Genomic DNA, 7,083 nt, shown 5'->3' with positions numbered 1-7,083 from the left:
ATTCAATAATTTGCCCAGAGAATCTTTTAATAATGAAAGTAGAGGCTGGAATTTTTTCTTCAGTTCCCCCAGCTTGAGAAATGCTGAGCATGTTCTCCCTTTTTGGTTTTCTGATACTAGATCTTTGCACATTTTGTTGTAATATTTGGCTTTATCTTCTGAAGCTGATGTTTGAAATTTATTATTCAACTCTTGGACCTCCTCATTTCTTCCATTTGCTTTAGCATCTCTATGCTGGAGAGGAAGTTCCAGTGTCTGTTCTGACATCCATTTTGACCTTTTTCTTCTCTCTTGTCTTCTCAGTGACTTTTTGCTTTCTTACTGTATGCTGTTTTTGATGTCATCCCACAATTCTTCTGGTCTTTGGTCTTTAGTGTGTAATATATCAAATCTGTTCTTCAGATGATCTCTAAATTCAGGTGGGATATATTCAAGGTCATACTTTGGCTCTTGTGGACTTCTTTTCATTTTCTTCAGCTTCAGTTTGAATTTGCATATGAGTAATGAATGGTCTGTTCCATAGTCTGCCCTTGGCTTTGTTGATATGACAGCCTAAGTGCCTGTAAATGGAACAATGGATAAGCAAGCTTTGGTACATACGTGCAACGGAATATTTTATTACCTTGGATAATAACAATGAAGCTGCAAACCACCACATAACATGGATAATCCTTGAGAACCTTAGTCTGAGTGAAATTAGTCAGTTTCAAAAGGACAAATATTGAATAATATTATTATTGTAAAAGCTTAAGAGAAGATACCCATACTAAAAGAAGAAAAAACATTATTTGCTGGTTACCAGGGGTGGAGTGAGGGAATGGTAGAACATAGTTTAGGGGATAGTCACATCATAGCTCAGGTGTTGGGGAAGCCAGGGAGGGCAATACACAAGAAGGGGGAGGGGGTAGAAGAACAAGGTAGAAAAGGGAACACTTAGGCAGGTTTACATGAGCTAAATGGGACACAGGTAAATAGTGATGTATGCTCAACCTTGTAAAACCAGAGCTGTGTGATACAGGGATTGAGGCATAGTCTGAATGGGTACAAGAAGAGAAATAAATGTAAGATGCTTAACTGTCTTATGGATATATGCTTCCCTTGCTTACTATTGTAAAATAGACACTTGAGTGGTATAGAAAGGAATAATGGTAAACATGATTACAGAATGCTTGTAAGCCTGTCTTTAAACTATAACTGACTGGAAAACCTAACAGGGGTTCTAGAACTTTCTCAGTGAAACAGGCTGTTGGCAGAGCCTTTGTAGTCTATAGGACCTTAGGTGGAATCCTGAGCCCCATCCAGAACCTTCTGAGTTGGGACATTCCCACTTGAAAGGACATTCAGACCAGCCTGGAGCTGCTAGAGGAATAGAAGATACTTCTTGAAAGGAAGGCCAGCATGAAAAAAAACAAAAACAAAAATAAAAAAGGCAATCTGTTTGGCTATTACAAGAACAAGCATGCTGTTTGCCAGGGAGACATCAAGGCAAGCAATCAAGTCCTTCAGGACAAACTCCCCACCCCTCAAGATTGAAACTCTAAGGGAACACACGAGCAGGCAGGAAAACTAGATGGTGACCACATTAGTGCACATGTGAGTTGAAGTTGGTGAAAAGACAGCAATGAAGATATGGGCTGAGTTCAACCACAGTCCAAAGATTCCTATTAACCTCGAGATGTGAGAGAGAAGAAGAAGGGCTGATTGGTCCAAAGTCTGGGGAGACTTGGGAACTCCTGAGCCCATGGACACTGACCTAGACACGAAGGGTTAGAGCTAAGAGTGAAGCATCCAGCTGATCTGAAGTGGGAGAGAGATGCACAAGAATGCCCAAACTTGAAGATAATACACATCTTACCTAGCTTCACTGGCTTGATTATCAGATCTCAACTAGAGGAAGACAAAGAAATTTGATAAAGGAAGCAAGTATAAATTGCTACAATTTGATGAACTTGACCTATACTTATGGGTCCAATAGCTCAAAAAAACCAACTGAGGGGGAAGGAGTCTTCACATCAAGGATCCAGCCTATCCCCTCTGTACACACAGTTAATAGGGATGGGCAACTTAGACATTGGCGAACAAAAATGAAATGGAGCCCATAAAGACCTATATCCTAGGCATTAGTGATATGAAACAGACTGCTATTGGCCATTTTGATCCTGACAGTCATAGAGTTTATTATGTTGGGAATGACAAATTGAAAAGGAATAGCATTTCATTCATCATCAAAAAGAGCATTTCAAAATCTATCTTAAAGTACAATGCTGTCTGTGATAGGATAATATCCATATACCTATAAAGAAGACCAGCAAATATCACATTTTATTCAAGTCTACACACCAACCACTAAAGCCAGTGATGATGAAATTGAATACTTCCACCAACTTCTTCAGTCTGAAATTGATCAAACATTTAGTCAAGATATATTGATGATTCCTCGTGATTATAATGTAAAGGTTGGAAACAAAAAGGAAAGATCAGTGGCTGGAAAATATGGCCTTAGCAATAGAAATGACCCTAGAGCTCACAAGATAGAATTTTGCAAACCCCATTATGACTTCTTGCAAATACTGTTTTTAAACAACATAAAAGACATCTATACACATGGACCTCACCAAATGAAATACACAGAGATCAAATTGACTACCTCTGTAGGAAGAAATGGTGGAAAAGCTCCATATTATCAGCCAAATCAAGGCCAGGGGCAGACTATGGAACAGACCATCAATTGCTCATATGCAAGTTCAGGCATCTCTGCACCGGAGAGCAAATGCCTAGGATATCAATGTTTAAGCATTCGATTTCATTTTTAACAATTTCCAATTTTCCTAGGTTCATACTCCATATACTCTATGTTCTTATTATTAATGGATGTTTATAGCTGTTTCTCCTTATTTTGTGTTGTGCCCCATCAGCAAATAAAGGTCCCAAAAGCTTTACTCCATTTGAGTCATCATGGTCAACTCTGCTTTGAGGAGGCCGCTCTTCCCCAGTCCTATTTTGAGTGCCTTCCAACCTGAGGGGCTCCTTTTCCAGCACTGTATCTGACAGTGCTTTGGTGCTATTCATCATGTTTCAATGACTAAATATTCAGAAGTAGTTGGTCTTCTTTCTAGTCTGTATAAGTCTGGAAGCTCAGTTGAAACTTGCCCATCACCGGTGATCTTGCTGGTATTTAAAATACTGGTAACATAGCTTTCAGAGTTACAGCAATACACAAGTCACCCCAGTAAGACAAACTGACAGAGGAGATGTGGGGAAACGTCTCAGATATTATCAAACACCTTAAGATAATGAGCAGCTGAGCCGGAGGGCTCAGGACCATAGTCTTAGGGGCTACCATGGTCAACTGGCACAACACAGTATACAAAGACAACATTCTACATCCTACTTTGATAAGAAGAATCTGGGATATTAAAAGCTCATGAGCAGTCATCTAAGCTGCATCTACTGGTCTCTCCATGTTCTGAAGAAAGAAGAATGTTGAGAACTGAAGATGCTTGGAATCCATCCAATGGACTAATGGAACATTTGAACATCATTGTCCACAACCCTGAGACCAAAAGCTCTAGATAGTGTCCAGCTATCACGACCAACTGCCTGAATGGGATCACATTAGAAGTTCCTGGATGGAGTGGCATAATGTGTAGAACAAAACTCAGTTATTTTAAAAAAAAAAAAAAAAAAAAAAAAGATGGGGCTTAATGGTCAGAAAGAGATGGGAAGAACTTGAAACTGTGGCCCTCAACCACCCTTCAGGTCTGGAAGGGAAAACACGCACTTTCAGCCAAGTAGTAGATAGGTATATAGGTATATAGAGGAACCAATAATACTAGTAAAATATACTCACTATGAACAATGGATTGGTCAATCATTCAAAGTCAAAGGGGCAACATATAGCTAAGGACAATGGCAAGAAGGGATCGAAGGTGGGTAGAGCAGATATAGAAGTCACAGGGAGGAAACAAGATGACTGTTGTTTCACAGAAAGGATTGTAGTCACTGAGATGAAATAAAGTGTGTTTGTTGAATGTAAAACTGATTATCTTATCTACAAACCTTCACTCAATTCACAATAAAAAGTAAAAAAAAAAAAGAAGAAGAAGAAAGAAAAGAACATGATACAGGAAGAAAGCAAAATATCATTCATAAAACAAGAAAACAAAGAAAGACCAAAATGGATGTCAGAAGAGACTCTGACACTTGCTCTCCAGTGCAGTGATGCTAAAGCAAATGGAAGAATTGAAAAGGTGCAAGAACTGAACAGAAAATTTCAAAGGGCAGCTCGAGAAGACAAAGTCAAGTATTACAGTCAAATATGCAAAGACCTGAATTAGAAAACCAAAAGGGATGAACACGTTCAGTATTTTCAAGCTTAATGGAATGGAAGAAAACGTTCAAGCCTCAACTTCCAATAGTGAAGGTTTCTATGGGCAAACTATTGACTAACACAGAAAACATCAAAAGAAGATGAAAAGGATACACAGAGTTACAGTGCCTAAAAGAAACATCTTTGGCCTCTAGTCATTAGATGCCAGTAGTATCTTACTAGTTGTGAGAACCAAAAATGTCTACAGTGAGCTACTGCTCTAGATAATAGCATTACAGATAACTTGTATTTTTTTCTTGGTACATTTCATTATTTTCCAAATTTTCTGAAATTAAGATATGTTATATTTATAATCCAGAAAGAAAAAGGTTATTAAGAAATGCAAACTCATTAATAAGAAAATGATTCATATTTTATGAGACTAAACGGCAATAATAAAAAACTATGTATTATAGGAGCTTTAGAATATCTGCATGACTTTGCAACTGTTTGAAGAAAAGAGGCAATAGAGGGGAAAATTTGCTAAAGTCTCTTCTACCTGTGTCAGGAGTGTCCGAGCAGTGAGAGCAGAAAGAGGTGGATAAACAAGAATCGCCTTAGTTGTCTCCCCAACAGCATCACCGATAAGCTTCCCGCTAGAAGAATAAGCAGCAATTGCAAATATGTATTTTTCATTGGTTTCTAAACCTTTGACTTCAAAAATGCTTTGGCCATCAGCTGGTATCTATTAACAAAAACAACATACATATCATTAAAATTATATATGGAAAATACAATAATGTATGTAACTTAAAAATATAATTAAGAAACCCTTGATATAAAAAAAAAGTTTTCATTTACTATGGGATTTTAGTTATGACTCAAGATGAAATTAGATTCATTGAAATGATGATTTCATAAGAAAAATATACTCATTTGTCATTAAAGGGGCTAGTGGCAAGATTTCCTGACGTCTTGAGACGTATTTTTTAAATTCACATACCGCTTCTCCTGAGTTCGGGAGGTGGTTATTGTTTAACCTTACTTTTCCATAGCTTCCTTCTGCTTTGCAACCCAAAACGCAGTACCAGGAGACCTGCCCAGGAGAGGAAAAAGTGACTGTAGTCTTTGTAACAAAGCATTCCTTTTTTTTTCTACTTCTCAATGTGGCAAAAGGAATACTTTTCTAAATAAGAATGCAAATTTTAAAATGCAAATTCTAAGTTTACAATTTCATTTAGGTTTAATTTTAGAAAAGCTAAGGCTAGCTTACCAGGGGTTACCAACACTGAAATATTATTTATTATTAATTCTTTAACTACCCTTAACTGGGAATTCTGGTGTGGCACTGTGGGTTAATGTGCTGGACTGCAAAGTTGGTTTAAACCACAAGGTCGGCACTTCAAGTTCACCAGCTGTTCCTCCAAAACTCTATAGGTTCACTATGGGTCGAATCTGACTCGACAGCACTTAACAACAAAAACCATTAACTAAGCAAGGTCCTACATGCTACATATTATTAGGAAATTTACATATGCAAGGGTGCTTCAAAATTGTTGTGGAAAAATATTCTTTTTTTTTTTTTTAAAGGTAGTTTGAGTTTTTTGTGGTTACTTTTATTTTGGGAGGTTTCTTTGGTTGGTTGATTTTTGCACACTCAAAGGAAGTTTCCTTAGAAATTTATTTCATTCAAGATAAGATATAAAGATTATTCTTCAAACTTTAAGTTGTCATATTTCTTAGTAGGATATGAGCAGCTTTGTTATAGTGAAAGAAATAGTTGCCTTTCAGTCCAGCTTTGATTTGATTTAATATCATGAATGGTTTATAGACCTCAGGGTACTGAAATTTATGTTCTGGTATCTTCTTGTTACAGAGAATAAGATATGGCATACAGTATAACAGTTGGTATCCTTGTAGTTTGTACCTAATGCCAAGTAGGAAATCCAATATAAAATTTGGGGATCAAAATAAGTGGTTATCAGTTTTCGTTTTTAAAGCTTTCTTGTACAAATCTTATGTGAAGTGACATACTGGCTCTTATATGACTAAGCCCAAAACCACAGCTACAGCATTGAGTTGAGTCCAACTCCTAGTGATGACCCTACATAGGGTTTCAGAGACTATAGATATTAATGGGAGAATAAAGCTTTATCTTTCACCCAAGGAGCAACTACTGGGCTTGAACTGCTGACCTTGTGGTTAGTCATCTAGTGCTTATCCTACAGCATTACCAGGGCTCCTTTGATCTTATATATTGTTGGGTTTTGTTTTTTTTTAATATTGGATGGTGAATTATGTGATAATTTACATGGAAGAACATTAGTTTTACGTTCATCCTATTGTATATTGTTTCATTGCCATGGTTACAATCCCCTCCATGCATCATCAACCAACCAAACAGTATACCCTGCAAGCCTGCACCCCAGTAGTCAGCACACAGCCCCTCTCTCTGTCTGGGTCTAAAGTCCCCAGCTGCTCCATATCTCCACGTCATCGCCTCTGCCTCCATCTCTGGTGTCACTGCTTCTCTGGGTAGGGTCCCGCTCTCCGCTCTCCTCCCTTGATGGTCCCAGAGACCTCCGCTCCTAGACTGCAAAGTTAATCACTCCCTCCTAGCTACAAAACATCTACCTTTACATTTCCAACCCTCACAAGCAGTCCTGATAACAATTATTCACTATTGTATCACAAGAGAACTATCCACATTTCCTTTCATCAGCTCCACCTAGACAGACTGGATACTACTAAGTGGAGATTCTATCTTCCTCCAC

The 7,083-nt window shown here is 37.9% G+C and overlaps 1 pseudogene; it reads right to left on the bottom strand.

Moving 5' to 3' along the window:
• Window positions 1-7,083, bottom strand: part of LOC102814751 — a 127,651-nt pseudogene that overhangs the window by 16,915 nt on the left and 103,653 nt on the right.

This window comes from Chrysochloris asiatica, unplaced genomic scaffold (assembly GCF_000296735.1).
Source record: "Chrysochloris asiatica unplaced genomic scaffold, ChrAsi1.0 scaffold00174, whole genome shotgun sequence".
Lineage (NCBI taxonomy): Eukaryota > Metazoa > Chordata > Mammalia > Afrosoricida > Chrysochloridae > Chrysochloris > Chrysochloris asiatica.
The sequence above is the reverse complement of the archived record's forward strand: the minus strand, read 5'-3'. Positions and strand labels throughout refer to the sequence as shown.